The sequence below is a fragment of the Ovis canadensis genome, chromosome 7 (assembly GCF_042477335.2).
Source record: "Ovis canadensis isolate MfBH-ARS-UI-01 breed Bighorn chromosome 7, ARS-UI_OviCan_v2, whole genome shotgun sequence".
Lineage (NCBI taxonomy): Eukaryota > Metazoa > Chordata > Mammalia > Artiodactyla > Bovidae > Ovis > Ovis canadensis.
In genome coordinates this window covers 67,977,931-67,995,524 of record NC_091251.1, presented here as the reverse complement: position 1 = coordinate 67,995,524, position 17,594 = coordinate 67,977,931, and the positions used below count along the sequence as shown (strand labels likewise).

At 47.9% G+C, this 17,594-nt stretch overlaps 1 long non-coding RNA gene across 1 annotated transcript; it reads right to left on the bottom strand.

Moving 5' to 3' along the window:
- Nucleotides 1-8,367: 8,367 nt before the first annotated feature.
- Nucleotides 8,368-14,699, bottom strand: LOC138444171 (uncharacterized). The gene is made up of 4 exons (XR_011258402.1): nt 14,084-14,699; nt 12,756-13,086; nt 12,456-12,544; nt 8,368-9,144 (listed from the first exon to the last, which is right to left on the bottom strand). It is a non-coding gene; the product is annotated as an uncharacterized lncRNA (long non-coding RNA).
- Nucleotides 14,700-17,594: the final 2,895 nt, after the last annotated feature.

Here is a 17,594-nt window from a genome sequence, read left to right as displayed (position 1 = left end):
GTCAGGCCCTTGGCAGTTACGACCCGGTCAGTGCCGAGCCTCAGCCCCGGGCGAGTGGTGCTCACAATGGGGGAACAACTCAGAGCCTGGGTGTCTATCTGGGTTGGGATATGAAATAAAGTGTTTGTGACCTGAGCAGAGACAAACTCCAACCTTATATTCCGATCAGAGCCCATCACCGGTGTCTCTCCTGGGAATGTTCCCAGACCCTAGGAAAGCTCATGTTGGTGCGGTGGTGATAGTGGTGGTGGCTGAGTCCCTTAGGCAAAAGCTTGGGCTGGCCTATCCATGGGGTGAGGGAGGAGGTGGGGAAACGTCCCACCAGCTAAGCATAAGCAGGCCAATCTCTTTGCACAGGTCCCTACCACAGCCCAGGAAACATGAAGATCAACGTAGGTCAAGACCAGTGGGTTCACTCTCTGACTTCTTTGAAAGCTGTCCTGTTCAGAGATGGGTTAACCTGGTTGGTTTCATCACCACAGACACTCCTATTTTGTCCAAACAATGCCTATGGGGGTCCATCTCTGTGGACTTAGCATCAACTTGAACAATGAATATTTAGGATCTAAAACCTCTGGAGGGTAAAAGGTCTTTGGGAAACACAGACTGACAAAAAGGAATTCAGAAAACAAAAATTAATTTTAAAATTACTCGTATCTACATCTGTCTATTTATACATACACACATACAAGCAAAAAACATATTTTCTGCCTAGTGGATCACAATATGTTGGCGGCAAGCTGAATTGCTGGTTCCTTAATGTTTCTGATCTCATTTCTTACAACACAGAGCATGTAGCTCTGGTATGAGACCAAACAATGGGTTAACATAGAAGGCAGACTTTGAGCTAAACCGTTTGCCTCCCTTTTGCCTCTCCCCCTTCATTCTAATCCTCCTGAAGTGATTGATTTGCCCTTATGACAACTCTGTTCCCAAAAGGCAGTTTGTTAAAAGAAAGAAGTAAATACCACCAAATGCACAAATTGTTCATGGTTTTCTCTTTGTGTAACTAATTAGGGACTTGATCCTAGAAACCTTCCCTCCTTTGAGGCTCCTTGTTGAACCTCTAGAGTCTACCTGAAGAGGGCTGGGATCAGGTGAGCTTAACTCTCCCTCCCCCGACCTTATGAAAAGGGGCCTGGTTCAGTGCTGGTCCCTAAAGGAGGAGCCAAAGTAAAAATCTGGATAAGTATTTATATGGTGGACTAAAGTGTGTACAGGACTTGCTTGGGGAGGAAATCTCCTTAATTTTTCTTGGTCATTTATGCCTTTTATTTAACCTTCATTTTCCTGGAGTTGACTGAATAGCAGTGATTTCTCAGAAACATTTTTATTCTTACTCAATGTCTTGGAAAACTTTCCTGTTACTAAGAATGTATGTTGGGTGGGATGGGTGCTCTTAGGCCTAATTAAGGTGAATGCATATCTATGTGTGTGCGTGTGCATATGTGTGTATAGGGGGGAACCAGAGGACTGGGATAGCTTCTTGTCATTTTGTCCCTCTCTGCCCTTCCACGTCCCACTGCCCAGCCTGGCACCCATCAGGTGCACTATGGAGGAATAAAGAGCCCAAGGATGGGTCTCTTGAAATTACCTGATGGGTTTAATGTATGTGATTACAGGATGTGTACAGTTCTATATAATAGCCAAGAAGCTTGAGGGGAGGGCTCATTGTTAGTTGGTTAGATTTTGAGTAGCTGCAGGAACTTAAAAAAAAAATGTCAGTCACGACTCTGTTTCATACACTTATATATTCAAGAAAAAAGGAAACAAGCCTATGGACTGGATGCTTGTTGCTGGCAATATTTTCAGTGTGGAAACAAGGATTTCAGACTACTTATTTTGTAGTTGGAGTACTGCTTGGTGGTGGTCAGGCAGGTCCAGTCCTTCCTATGCTAGGTGGGCTAGAGCTTGCCTGGTGACCCCAGAAGGCTTAGAAAAGAGAATGAGAATGAAGTCTTTCCTCCAAATGCTGGCCACACTAGGTTCTTTGAGAACCTTCTATCAGTTTCAGAGTTGCTGCTTTAGTGTTCTTTGTGAGTAACAGAGATGTGGCATATGACTCAGTCCCAGTTTTCAGTACCTTTCCAAAGAACTGTTTCCAGCCCCTCTGAGTCATTAAATGTTTACTTCCTGTTTGTAGACAGCACAAACAGCAAAGCTGAGTGTCAGGGTGGATTCCCTCATCCAGGGCTTCATGGCAAGGCTGGTAACTCACCAGCCTTTCTGATGCCTGTAGCAAGTTTAGAATTAACCTCTAGGTGAGGAACCATTTCTTTGGTGTTGGGTAGAGTTAGGCACTTGATAACTGTGGTTGAAGGATTTGATCCTGGGTGCTTCTAGCCAGGTTCTCCTGTCTTCCTCCCACCTCTGCAGAATTTTTTTTTTTTTTTTAAATCCAGAAAATTGCTACTGGCTTAGAATAGGACAAATTCAGAAGAGGGTGGCCTGTGATTCCCTATTGACAACCATTAAAAAAATTTAGTCAGTGGCTTCTCTCCACTTTATGAGGGCCAAGGAAGTGCTAATCAATTATTCTAGCCCTCTTCATCAATCTTTGACCTTCATATACTTCTTATTCATCTGTTGTTAGTTTTTTCCTTTTTAATGTAAATTATGTTTTGCACACTATATATAGTGTGAGTTCACTCTCTCCTTTGTGGCATTTCCCACCTACACTTTCCAAATCCCAAAGAGAAGATGCTCTGGTGTAGAGCTCTTTGACAGCTCCTGCCAGCTCAGCAGACTCTGGGTTATAGGAGATGCCCAGGTGGTCCAACATTCCTCTCCCCATTCTTGGGCAATTGGGCCACCGGATAAGCTAGAGGCAGCTTTTCCTGGACTTAAATTCATTCCAATGGCTGCCCACTTTGGCTAGGGCTTTTCAAGATCTCTTTCAAGATCTCTAAGAGCCCTAAAGGGAGAGGGGCTTCCCGATGCCCTGGGGCTTGGGATGGGGTCCAAGGCTCCCAGATGGAACATACTGTTTTCAAGACCCTGCTATGGATACAGCCAGCAGATTCCGGGGCAGGTGACCTTCTCTGGCCAACCCTTCAGTGAATTTTCTTTCCTAGTCTTTGTATTGTTGAAGTATATTACAAAGGAGACCTATCTGGGCTGCAGGTGCGGTGGGGCAGTGACTTTACAAGATTTGGGGCGGTGGTAAATGCTCTTCCAGTGCTTCCTTTCTGGGGCTCTATTCTAGGCTAGCTGGTGAGCCCCTGATGTAGAGAACGACAGGGCTTGAGACTGGGAAGGACAGGGAAAAGGGGTCCTTTCACTGGAGCAGATCAAAGCGACCCAAAGTGAGGACAACTTCGAGCAAAAGGACTGGAGAGAGGGCAAAGTTGGCTCACAATGATTTCCAGGTAAACCAAGCTTCGGACCTGGTGGACAGGAAGGATGGAAGTCGAGGGTGGCAGTCCAGCCCAGAATCTGAGGTGGATGGGTGTGGACTAGCCCCCAGAGCGCTGGGCTGATTGCAGCCTCTGCAGCCGGGAGCATGGCCCATTTGGTGAGCTCCTCCGCAGCCTTGCAGTATCATGCCGACCCACTGGAGAGCAGCTGCACTTGGGAACGAAAACTCTTTAAACAAATCATTTTGGTGTCTAATCAATTAGTGTTTGCGAAGTCAAGTACCATAGATTTAACAGAATAATCGTTACTGCCCTTGTCTTTATTTGACCCGCAGACACCTAGAAGATTTAAAAATGAAACGCCGGTGTTGGTGTTCTGGGCTCCGCATCCCTTGCCTGTGCCTCCCGCCCTGGTTGCGCCTGGCCATGTGTTTTTTTGAGGCTGAGCCACCTTTTCCCCTCCCAACCTTCATCTTTCCTTTCCCCATCACACTTTCTACACGTTCCCTTCTTTCTTTGCCCATCCGGCCCTGTACATCTTGTAAGTTTTGGCCTTCTCATTCCTTCATCCCTGCGGCTGACAGGAGAACCAGCCTCGGCTGTGATTCTTGGGCTCTGGGCCAGTGTCTGACCCAGCACCATCCGAGCAATGGTGCCCATAAGTCTTTCCCCCTACAGCCCTTACCTTCTAACACTTTTGCCCCCTTCTGAACCATCCAAGGCCCAAGGGGCCCTTTGCAAGTCCTTTAACATGAGTGCAGCTTGTAAAAGACCTTCACCTTCACTTGCTGGGAACTTCATGTCGCAGGGTCTTGCTCCTTAAATACAGTGACCCAGGGTGCAGGAGAGGGGATGAGAAAAAAAAGCAGAGTGTGTGGTCTTAGAACCCCTCCCCCCAAACTGCGGGGGAAGAGGCAGGGCAAGGCTCCAGGGCCTGTGGGGAGCAGGCCTGCGGTTGGGTTGGGGTGAAGGGATGACTGGGGACCGTTATGTGGGGGATGTCTGCTGTCTCAGAGGCACACTTCCCAGGGCTGTGCCAGCACCCAAGATCCAGAGCCAGGACTGGGAGGGTCTCCAGGTGTCTGTCTCCCCAGTTTGTATCTTTTTTCAGGTCTAACTGGTGTGGATGCATCTGTATGTACTCGGGTAGGCACACCAATGTGCTCCCTGCCAGGCCTCAGGCCACTGACTGGGATGTGGGAGTTCCCAGCCTTAGGTCGAAACCCAAACTGGTTGTAGGGATAGTCACCAGGGCCAATAGACCTGGAAGCCGGTCTAGGAGGCTGTGGGAAAATGCCTGGGGCTGGCGAAGAATTTCTGGTGTCAAGAATGCCTCCACCTCTCCAGATAACCCACTCTAGTATTCTTGCCTGGAAAATCCCATGGACAGAGAAACCTGGCAGTTCATGAGGTTGCAACAAGTCAGACGCAACTGAAGTGACTTAGCTTGTATGTACATTTCTGTAGTCACCTACACAGCTAGAGATTGAGCCTGACATACCTGGGTAGTAGATTGGTTAAATAAGCCTGTAATTCTAAAAGGAGCAGGAGGAAGAGCAAGCTGGGGTTGAGGGTGCCTTCTGTCTGCACTACCCGCCCCTGTGGGCTCCCGGATGCCCCTATCTGGACCTGGATGCTCTTGAGCCCCTGGAAGTGCTTCGAAGTCTTGAGTCTCCAGCACTCACCTGAGAAAGGTTGCTCCCAACAATAGATGATTATAATGTACTTTACTAATGCCTGTATTTCTCTGTTTAACATACATTAATCCAAATAACAAAAAAAAATCAATATTGCTAACAATATTGCAAACAAATTTTAGTCTCTCTCACACAAACCCTTGTCTGATTCTCAGTCACTTTGACCTGCTTAACTTTTGTTATCTTTCCTAGCCCAGTGGTAGCTCCCAGATAGCCTGGAATCCAGAAATGACTTTCAATAGTTTTTCTTTAAAAATTCTATTTCCCCCTCCTCCCAGGGGGTGTTTTAGGGGGGAGGACCTGGGACACTCCCTGAGTCCCCTTGAGAACTCTGAGTTTACCTAAAACTTTGTTCCTTACAGCACCAGTGAATGTCCCAAGTCACTGCCACTGACTAGATTTTTTTGTTTTCTCTAACAAGCCCTCCCCCTCAAGCCCCCCACAGGGCAGCTCTTTGCTCCTCTGAAAACCCCATAAGCCTCTCTTCCAGCCAATCTGCCCCCACCCTTGCCACCTTTAAACTAATCATAGCCAGTGGTTCTTGGGAGTTTATTGTGATTCTTATTTTGATTACTATTTTTTTTTAATTGGTGTTTTCCACCTGGAAGGAACAAACCCGAGGGGCTGGCTAATGAAGGAACTTAGGTTTGCAAAAACACTGTAAATAATTTAGTATTGTATTTCAAGGAAAAAAAAATAGCTTTCTTAAATCATCCCTGCAATATAAATTGCAGACTTACAGTATGGTCCTGGTAAGTCTAAATTTTTAAAGGAGCAATATTCAAAGAGACATAGATGTCTGTATTAATTATTTATTCGCCGGTGCCTTCCTTCGTTTCTAACTTATTATTAATTAGGCGCCTCTAGTCTTTCGCAGAGCGCTCCACCGAGCCGGTTGCAGCTTTAAATATGAATTAAAAGCAAATCCAAGCTACTGTAATGCGAAAATTATTCCGTGTCTTGCATGGCAGAGATGAATAGCCGCGTGGATCAATACCGTGAAACTCGGCTCCGAACGACAGGGTTATTGATAGCTTATATTAATGATGTTAATGATGGAAAAAGGAAAACAACGGCCCACCCGACTTAGAAACTTTTTAGCCGCTGAAACCCCGCAATAAAAACGGGAAGGGGGCAGGAATCGGGCTTAAGTGTAATAAGAAAATTATTTATGAAACCGGATAAATGACTTCAGAGCCTTGATGCATTTGAACCTAACGCTCTCGGCTCCTGGCGGCCCCGGCTCCAGCTGGGTAGACCGCGAAAACCCCAAGCAGCGGTGAGCTGGGGGCTGGGGGCGCTCCGCCAGCCTCGGCAGCCTCCGGTTTGCCGCCCGCTTTCCCCTCCGTCCCCGCCGGGAGAGCCCTCTGGGGCGCCGGTCGCAGGCACTTTTGGAAGTGGGATGGGGCAGGCGCTAGGCTGGTTCCCGTAGTCCCGGAGGGGACAGTGAGGCGGTCAGCTGGGCCCCGTAGCATGGACTTTGGCCCAATTTCTTCACTAGTTCTCTTGGCAGCTGCTCGCAGAGACTAGTCCAAGGTTTCGGGCTTGAGGAGGACACAAGACTAACTCTACACTGCTCCCCCTCTCACCCAAGGCTCTTTGAATTCCCCAAATGCAAAAGGGTGGGTGGCTGGTGTCTGAAGGGTGTGTAACACTTTGAATGAAGATAAATTGCTCTAAACAGGGCAGGAAAACTGAGAAAGATCCCCACTCTCTTCCTACGTGCCTTAGCGGGTTTTTTACCAGGCACGAGGTTAGCTGGGCCTTGACATTGAGCGCCAGGCAAGCGACGGATCTTTGAGGCTGGGTCTTCTGGGTATGGGGAGCGGAATGAGCACGCAGGTTTGGGCTCCATCCTCCTGCAATCCTGCCTGGACGCCGCTCCCTCCCCCACGCTGGTCCCAAATATTGACGCACTCTCCCTAGCCCGGGGCCGCTGAGTGACCAGGGCGGGACGGGAAGAGGGGCGGGGAGCGATAGGTTAACTGCTGACCCCAGAGGACCGCGGCAAAGGTCAGAGCCCTAGGGTCACTCGAAGGCCCGAGGTTCCATCCCCCTCCGCAGGGCATAGAACCATCAAGTCCGCTTCCCTTAGCCAGGGTCCTAGGCCCTTGGAAATTGGTGGTGGGTGGTGGAGTGGGCTGGTGGTGACCTCTGCCATTCACTGAGGGGGCGGGGGAGGGGGTTGCTGGGGGGAGCTGGTGGATGGCAGGATTGCCGGTGGGTCCGCGGTCGGCTCGCCCTGAATCCAGCCTTTTGGATTGGAGTGGGAGTTTCGGGGATTTTAATTTATGCTGGCGACTGTAATTTGTTCTGCATTTCAGGAAGGAGGAGAAACTACCTAGAGCTGTGAGAAAATTCCCACGTAGTCCACAGAGCAAACAATTCCCTCCGAGGGATGGGGTAATTTTGTTTTTTTATTAGGTCTTTTGAAATCTGTTTTTTCCTCTTTTCCTTTCTTCCTCTCCTTCACCATCCTTGTTACTTCTCTTTCCCCCTTTTATTTCTATCTTACTCTCTTCCTCCCATTTCATTTCCTTTTCCACCTCTTCATTTTTTTTTCCTTTTCTTCCTTCCTCTCTCCAACTCATTCCTTTCTTCTCTGAAGCTTTCTCCCCTCATCCCCTCCCTCTTTCTCTTCCTTCTATAGCTAGGTGGAGGCCAGGCCCACCTCCCTGCACCTCAAGACTTTCACATGAAAGGTGCCAACACCATTTGGCATCAGCATCAAATATCACTTTGTTTTTGATAAAGGAAAGAAAGAACACCAGAATTCAGAGAAATCATCCATGTCTCTGAGCCCATTAGCAGGAACCTGCATCCCTTGCCACTTATCTACTGGGCTTTTGCAGGTGTCCAAGGTCGGCCAGCTCAGGTTCATAATCCCTTTCCTAAACTTGGGGCTGCTTCGAGAGCGCGCTCTTCTTGCTAATGCTTCTCACGGTGCTGTCTGGGACCAATAACATCAAGATTTTGGGGTTGTTGGTTTTATTTTTATTTATTTGATTTTATGTTGAAAAAAATTGCAATGAAACTCTGAGGCCGTAACTTCTAAAAGCACCAGCTGAGTCTTAAACCTGTCCTAGGGCACCAGAGGTTGAAACCATTATCTCGATAACTAGACAAAAACCAAACTTCCTGCCACCCAGGCAGAACCCCATTTTAGCTATCTCGCTTCAAAGTCCACAATCAACTACATGTTTCAGATAAGCACCTGCCCACTGGAGTGTAGTCTTAGAGCCACACCATCTACCAACAAACGGCTCTTCCTCAGAAAGGAAATAAAACAGACACTGCACAAAATCACTTGATTCTGGAAAAATCAATATCAAGATTAGGTTTATTGTCTGCTTATATGATTAAAAATGACAAAGTGTTGCCTTTTATTTTCATAAAAAGACAGAAGTCTCAACAAAATAATTTACTATTGAGTTCTTGTTTCATTTGCCTGGCAAAACCTGGAGGAGGCCGAAAAAGCAGTTAGGAGGTGCAGTGGCCCTTGCTGGGCATGGGTGAGCTTGCCGTCGGAGGATGTGTGCTGCTCTGTGTTCGAGGAGAGTAGTTTCCTAATGTCCAGCTTGCCCTAATGCCAGGCCAGCTGGGTAGTTCTCAGTTCTTCCTCATTTCAAAGAAATGCTTGATCATCTGTCACTTGCCCTTACTTTCTTTAGCTCAAACCTGGCTTCCAGATTTTTTTTCCCCCAAAATAACTATCAGGATCAGGCTGCTTCAGTGGCTGCACAGCTCTGGCAGGGGCAGCACCAGGGCCTTGCTGGCTCCCTCAGCCATGGCCTCCCAGATCCCTTTCCAGCCACTCTGGATCTAGATCCTATGAAGCACTGCTCTGCCTCTGTGTGCATGTGCGTGCGTGCGTATGTGTATGTGTGTCCCCGACCCACTACTTGGCCCGATTCAGGCTCCCTCTCTGGGGAGGCTCTCGGGGTTCCAGAGTCTGAGCTGCAATCAGGAAAATGGGGTTTTCGAAACCACTGTGGGCTGGATTCTCCAAGTGTTGCCGGCGGTGAGCGCATTCGAGGGACAAGACGGCTTTGGGCACGCGCGCTGGTTACACCACTGCCGGGGTTATCTATCTACGTTAAAAACAAAAAGAAAAACAAAGAAAAAAATCCACTGTATGAATCCCAGCTTAAATTCCCCTCCCCTATTTCGAAACCCCTAAAAGCCCACTTGGAATCTACTCTCATCTCTAGGCTGCTGCTCTTGGGCAAGAGTCCCGCGTGCTCAGAGCATGCTCCCAACCCGTCACTACCTTGTTCTAGAACAAGAGTGGCTCCCAGACGCACAAGGTTCCTGGAGCGCGGTCCCCGAGAGAACAGTTTTAAGCTCATTTAGCACCATTAGGAAAATAACTACCTAGAGGGTCCCTAAGAGCCCCAAATCCGCCTTCGGATTTGGAGTTGGAGCCGTTTGGCGGGCTGCAAGCGCCGACTCATTTCTTAAACGCATTAATTTGCTCTCCGTTTGTTCTGGAACCTAGGGGAAAACCTGGTGGTTGTGGAAATGAAACCTAACCAAACCGTCTCCTCTACCGAGTCCTCACGGGCATAGCTTCTGCAAGACCGTCCTGGCCTCCTCTTGGGGTGGAGGGCTTACGGTGTAGCGAGCATGGATTGCTACTACTGGGAAACGTGACAAGCACGGCTGGGCGCCGACGGCGGGCTAGCGGTGGTCGGGCCCCGCTCGCTGTCAGGCTTGACGTCTTTCCCTTCGTTGCTGGGGTGCCAGTTCAGCGCACCCTCTAATCGGGGCACTTTTCACGGAGACGCCCGAAGGGAGACCGAAAGGGCGCCTGGGTCCGGACGGGCAGATCTGAGGAAGCCACCTTGGGAAGGGGGAAGGCAGCCCGAGGGTTGAGACCTCGCCTGGCGCCTGCTTGGGGGCAGCTCTGGACTCCTTTCGCGTGAAGGCAATTCAGCCACTAGCTTCTCGGGAAACAAGTCTGGTCTCTCCTTTCCTCTCCCGGACCCTCTCTCCAGCCTCTTTTCTCTACCTTCCTCCCTCTTTAGCCATGAGTACTCCGAAGCTGCTAGCCCTGGGGTCAAAGGTCAGGCCTTCACTGGGGGCTTGGGGGCGCAGGCGGCAGGGTTCGCCTTCTTCGTGCACTGGCGGGGAGCACGGGAGTCGCCTGGCCTGTCATTCGGGGCTGGACACCCATTGCCAACCAAAGAGAAAACAGACATTGAACTCAGAGCTCCCTCTTCCAGTACTTAGACCTCTTTGATGACAAGAAGAGTTGAAGGGGATGGTAGTTTAATTTAGAAAGTTGTATCCAGACTATAAAGTCACTCATCTGGATATTTTAGGAGTCATTTTTTTTGGGGAGGGAGTGGGTAATGATTTCCATAGGTGTCTACATTGGGGTGGTTTTGAGCACAGGACTGACTGACCTTAAGAGCAGGCTTTTGTTTCCTCATTTCTCTTGCCCTAACCCTGGTCAGAGTTGGAAAGAAGTTGCCAGAAGGACTCCAGGAGAGGTTAACAAATGCCCAGCTCTCCAAGTAGGCAGATCTGTTCCAAAGGGACCGACCTTTCGCATGAGTGGGGGCAAGGCAGGCAGAGTAAAAAGCAGATCTCTATGCACATTCACGTGGCTTCATGTAATGAACACATCTCCATCAATTCCTGGAGGCAGAGGGCTCAATTACTTGGGTTTTAGCCGAGGAATGTTCTCAGCCTCAGCTCTGACTATAGAGGAGCCCAGTAGTTAGAATTCTCTCTCCAACGAAAGCGATGGTCAATAGAATTCTCGGTATCAAATGAGCAATAATTTGCTGTGGCTACATGCTGGATAATGAAAGATGTTAGTGGGATCAATAAAAAATGAAAACACTTTTACTTACATCTTGAGTTACTGTTTTAAGTGAGCAAGAGGGATGCAACAAACCCAAAGCTAGGCTGAGATCCTCTGCAGACCCCCTCAGACTCACAAAGCTCTGTTACCACCAGAGTCTTTTTGCTGCCAGGACCTCTAACTTCCACCTTCTGTGCTCACAGGCAAGTGGGTTATTTATATCAAATTAACCCCTTGGAATCTGGTAATAGTTTAACTGTCAGGATTTTACATTTTTTCTTTTTTCTACACCTTGAATTAATTTTAAATTGTTTTCCATCAGAACTAAACTGGTTGTGGTTTACGGAAAAAGTGGGAAAACATCCCAAATCTGATTTGTCCATTGAAATGCTTATAAATGTGCACTTGACAGACAAACCCAGTGGGGCCTGTGTTCTTCCATTGTGTATGAAGAAAACATAAGTAAAAGGATAGACTAAATTCCTTTCAATTTGTTATTTGTGGCCATGAAATCTGGAAAATTCAGACATTAAAATCGCTTTTTTCCAAACTAGTTAATGCCCTCATCTTCATTCTTCTGTTCAATGTGTTTTTAATTTGCATTGGGTTTATTTATACTTTCCAGGCAGCTTCTCTCACCATTCAATCCCAAACACTTAGGAGCATGTCTGTTCCTTAAGAAACCTATTGCAAAACCATCCATAAAGCACCATATATATATATATATATATATATATATATATATATATATATATATATGTTTAAGATACAAGACTGAAAAATATCCCAAGTGCTCTGCGTAAAACAGGCTCAACGAAAAAGCTCCCTGTTAGACAGCTTCCAGCACCCGAACGGATATAAACAAAGAACATTGGGGAATGTGTGTTTGGTTGCTTCTGCGGATTTGAGAAGCCTATATTTTCTCACCATTAAAGGGCAGGGTGGGTGGGTGGGGACAGACACGAATTTAGCCGCCGCTTTATGCTTTCTGACCAGAGAAGCTGGTTCTTCCATCGAGATAATGGTCAGTGCTGCAAGGACAGTGGCCTGAGATAATCCTGAGCAGGTTTGTGTTGGATTTGCAGACAACAAGCCACCTGGGAGATTTAGAAAGCAGGAACCAGCCTAGGGAAGTGTAGACAAGTTCTAACTCGGGGTTTTCCCCAGGTCAGTGACCCTGGCTATCTCCATTTCTACGACTCGGACGGATGCAGGTGCAGTTCTGCCGCCGCATGCGGCTTCGCGGGAGAACCGCTCAGAGACCGCAGACGCGCGCTCGCGTACCCGCCGCCACGCTTGGCACGCCCGGATATTTACACCCTATTTGGGAGGCCTCCTCCCCGCCCTCATTTGCTACTTTAAATTTGCCAGGAGGACCTGTTAGCGCCGGAGCTGGGTGGGCAGGGTGGGAGGGGGGCGCCCTAGCTCGGCTCCCTGACCGTGACGCGGCTTCTGCCCTCCGCCCTCGGTTCCTACCCTGTCTGCGTGGCTACTGGCTCAGCAGTGGACCAGCGACGCCGGGCCCCTGGAGCCCCTGCCCCGGCCTGTCCCCAACACCCACCTCCGCACGCGCCTGTGAGAGAGGCTTACCCGGGTGGGCGAGTCGCGGCGCATTAGCGGATTTCATGGCAAGTTGCTTCTGTGACAAGTGATCAGGTTCGCGTTTGAGGATTTGCCCCCTAGGAGGGAGGAAACGAGAGTCAATCTGCATAATTTCAAATGAGAAAGAAACCGGGAAACTGGGGAGCCTAACTTCTAGCCTCCTAATTCCCCCCTCCCCGGGATTCTATAAGCCCCCCCCTCACCCCGGAAACTGTAATTCCCCTCCGCTCCCGCCCCCGAACCAGTGGACAGTAAGAAAAAGTGATCCGCATAAGTCGCAGGTGATACCTTTTATTGCGCTCATTTTAAAGACAGGGACCGGATGGCTCCCTCCATGAAGCCTTTCTCGGTAGCTCGGCCCCGGGCAGCCCGGGCAGGTGGGTTAGCCAGGCCGCTTCAGGACCCCTCAGATCCCTGAAATGTCGCGAGGTGAGGGGTGTGGAAAAGAGCGACCTCGGGCTTCGTGCCAAACGGCCCCCTTCGGCGCCCCGGTCTGAGCTAGGCGCACAAACCCAAATTCCCTCTAGCGCCTTCGGCTCCATCTTTAAGTCCAGGAAAAGATCAATTCTCCCTCTCTCTCGCACGCACACATTTGCAGCCATAAATAAACAGCTCCCAGCTAAATCAGGAACCCGAGAAGAGAAAGAAAAAAGAAGAGAGAAGGATGACATCCAAAGCACGGGTCTCGCTTCTCCCGAGCGCCGGAAAGCTCTTTTTGGTCCGGCAAGTCTTGCATTTGGGGTTGCAACTTGCATTTGAATAGCTGCCGGGGCTTGTTATGGACCCGGGAAAGCTCTGAAAGGGAATCACTATGCAAATTGTCCCAGTTACAATCGAAAGGTTCGATCTCCAGGAGCTGCCTGACGGAAGTTGATGTCAGCTATCTGTGCATTAGCGTTGCATTACCGCCTTCGCCTGCCTCCTCAACACCCCCGCTCGCGCCTGCCGGGGAGGCTTTTTTTTTTTTTTTGTGCTTATGTGTATATTTTCCCTCAGTAATTAAAAATAAAGGAAGAAGGGGGGGGAGGGGGCTTAAGGTGGCGATGTAGTTGGCTTGGGCCTGGGAGGCCCACGGGCGGAGGGGAGGAGGTGAGGTGCAGGCGGGGAGGGGGGCGGTGACGGTCGTACTTTTGCAGCAGGTGTTGATGGTGCGTTTGAAACCAAACATTTAGAAACGGTTTTTTAGCGTTTTGCAGGTCTAGGCGGCGGCAAGGGGGTGGGAGCGGCAATGTCTGCCTCACTCCGCCTGCTTGATCCTACAATGCCGGCTGCAGATCAATACCTGCTCACTGTAATCCCAGTAATTGTAGGGCTCGCAGCTTTTATTTTAAAGAAATAGGACACTAGGGCGCGGACGAACGGCTGAGGCAGCGCTGCTGTACTCTGGTGCCTCCAGGAGCCTTTTGGGGCTCCCATCTATTACCCTAGAGCCCTGAAAGCTCTTTGCAATGGGGTGGTTTTGGGGCACCAGCGCTCGGACATCAGCGTGGCTCGCGTGGCCTCCGGCCGGGAATGGCGCTCGCCCGAAGGCGCTCTTGGTGACTCAGGGCAGGCCGCATGCGGTATGGGATCGGTCTTTTCCGGGCCTTTTCGCCGGCTCAGGAGGGTGGACCCACCTGGGGATGGGCATCTTGGGCTTGAACGCTGGCCCGTTTGCCTTAGGCCGCACGGACTCCAGACCTCGACGCCTGGGGCCCGCGGTTGTTGGAATACGGGCCTTCGACAATGAGACGTTTTGTCCCTTCTCGGCTGCCTTCCGGGGCCCGAGGCCTAGATAGGGCCTGGACTGTTTGGGGCGCTCGGCCTGGGAGGCTGGTTAGGGCACTAGGAACCGGCTATTCGCCCGTGCGACCACTTAGGCGCTTGTTTCCTCAGGGGGCGCGGGGCCACGCCTTTGGCCGAGACCCACCAGGTCCGCCGCTCCCGAGGGCCTCCTGCTGCCTCTGCTGCCCGCCCCTTGTTGGCTGGGCCGGGGCAGGACCGCTGGGGCCTGGGGCCGCAGCCCCTGCGCGGCAGGCAGCCCGCAGCTTCTGGCGCCCCCGAAGATGACCATCTGTCATTCAATTAAGGTTTCAGGGCAGCTGATGGGGGAGCCAGGGTCAGCGACCTCAGGACAAAACGGCCTGCTGCCTCGGATAGGAGAAGTTCAAATGTTAAATGCAGAACATTGTGCCCACTCCCAGTCCCGGCCCCTACCCGGCCTCAGGTCCGGCCGGTGGACAACAGCGGGGTGAAGGGCAGCGGTCATTAGCACTTAGATTTCAGCTCTGGGCCGGGCTCCTTCTGTTGGGTCATTTTGACCAGAGAACCTTTAACCCTTTCACGCCAGCCCACCCTCTAGGGAAGGCCAGCTTGTCTGATGGAGGAAAGAAAGAGGGTGATCAGATGCACCCATATAACGAGGGGTCACATTGTATTTCGGGTCACTTCTTAATTGGAGAAGAAAACCTACAAGACAGAAGGAAAACAGTTCATTATAACCAAAACAAACTATGAGGTCTTAATAGTTTTATTTTCTAGTTTTTAGTTTTGGAGGGGAAGTGCATTCATCAGGTATGATCAGGGAACTAACTCCTGGGCCAGTATGGGGAGAATGGATTTGCTAAAAAAAAGTTCCAAACTTTCCACCCATATTTAAGTGTATTTACCCAAACGTGTGTGAGTGGTGATGAGCTTAAGCCAGCCACACACAACTTCATTTAAATGTTGGTGATGAAGTCTCCACTGCAGCCAGCCTCATCTACAGTTGAAATTTTCCTTTGGGAACTTTCTCATAATAAAATGAGATTAAAAATAATTTTAATTGAATGGAATTCATAAAAGACATTAATTAGGCATTCACAGGCTATGGGCATTTAGGTGTTAATATTCCTGGCTTCCCTACAGGGACAGAAGGAGAAGCAGCCACATACTTAGCAGTTTTCAGTGGAAGATCCAACTATTTCTCTCAGTTACTAACCATGAAGCCTGAAAACTGTTCTATTAGCAAGATATCATCTAAAGGCTTGGAAAACTAGGCCTTTCAGCAGGCTAGTTGGTAATAAAGGAAGGAATTGGGGCTTCTGGCTTCCAGCCCCACTTCTCAAGATCAAACTTAGCCTTTACTTTTTGGAAGCAACTATCAAGAAATCAATGAATCAATCAGACATTCAGCATGGAAGCACCTTAGCAAATTTTTCATTGGATAACAATGAATAATACATGGCCCTCCAGTATATTGACTGTGGTAAATGGTCTTTAAGATAAGGTGCTGCAACAAGTATCTTTAAATAAAATCAAAATAAAAAGTTTACCACAATCATAATAAATTGTTCAGTCATCCTCCTATTGACTCACATAGCATCTTTCTTCATGGGCATTTGGAGTTATTTTTTCCCCCTTACAAACAGACCAGAACAAATTGATGAATTGAGCTTTCACTATGCTAATTTAGACATTATAAATATTTAATTAACATCCCTAATAGCCAGTCATAGAGGGCCCGGCTCTACTTTACACTATTCTTAATCTAAAGTAAATGCTTTTCCCATTAATAGCTTGATGCCATATTAGCAGCTTCCTCGGTAAAAGGGCCCCACTTAGACTAAAAGGAGACAGCATTGAGTAGTCTGCATTAGATAGGGGTTTATCCTTGTTTGTAAAGAATCCAGGGAATGGTATCAACTCTCTATAAATTCCACCTTTCCCCATTCTTGCTTAGACTATTTTAATAGGGACAACCTTGCAATTTTACTTTTCTAGACAAGGTAATATTTTGAGTTTGTACTAGAATAAAAATGAATTTATTTTAGTAAGGTTTATATTAAATAGTGAATCATAGGTAGTGGATGACAAATTGCCAACTGTAGAATTATTAGTCTTTTCAACAGAGTGGGGCAGGGAAAAGAATTCTGTACTAGGAGTCTTGTAACTCTCACTAGTGATGGGACCCTTGGGCAAGGCGTTTAACCACTTTGAGCCTCAGTTTTCCCTTTTAATGAGTCACATAGTACCTATGCCACAAGGTTACTTTAATGATTAAATGGGAGAATATATGTGAAATTACTTGGCATATAGTAGATATTCAATATTGGGTTAATTTCTAAATGACTGCCAAATATTCATTAACTTTTCTCTCCCCTTATGTTTATTCTTGTCTTCTGTAAACTGTTTTCTTATCATAATCTAACATTATCTTTGCAAATGTAGTTTGTCTCATCAATTCTTGGATCTAGTTTTTGTAACATGAAGTGGGGGAAAACTGGGAGGCTTAAACTCTGACCAGGACACAATTTAAGAATAGATACTAAAATTTAGACTTTTTAAAGCTCTGAGTCATAAACTCTGATCACTGAAATGTCCTTACACAACAGTCCTTGTGTGGTTTAGATAGATTCTAGAAGTAGCATTATATTTCCCAGGGGGTAGGAATCAGGCCAGAACTGAGAGTTCAAGAAATTAGAAACTCTCCAGGCTGATCTAACTCTGGGACTAAAATCTGCAGATGCCAAATATTAAAGAGCTAAAGAAAGGAATTTTCAGACACAATTTAGATTTAAAACATTAAAAAGATAAGCCATCTTATTCTAAGAATGTTTCTCAAAGAATGTGAAGAAAAATCAAATTGACCTGTTGGACGTTGCTGGTTACAGAGACAATATAAACCCTGAATTATTCTTATTTGCTAGAACAAAATAAATACTACTGAATGTAATATAGGCATTTATATTGATAAAATAGATAGTTAGTCAAGATAGAGTAAATATCCTAGTAAAATCACATCATTTGGATTTTTGGTATAACTCAAATTTTCCTTTTTATTTTTGGTTAGCAGTGGAAAATCCCAGATAGAAGGCTCAATGGGAAAGGGGCAAGGCATTGGCTGGGATGACTTCTTGAGGAAAAGACAGTAGTCAGGAGGTATAGGTAGGTAGACAGCAGAGTCTGAAATTGGAGAGCTTTTTTCTCTTTCTTTCGCTGCTTTTTCTCCTCTCTCTAGAGGTCTTTCCTACTGCTGCCCACCTAACCTCACTTTCTCTTTCTGCTCTGTGATAATCCATTAAATAGAAAGGGAAATACTTTTTATTGTCCCTTCCACTAGACATTTTGTCAGGCTTCGCTGGTGGCTCAGTGGTAAAGAATCTGCCT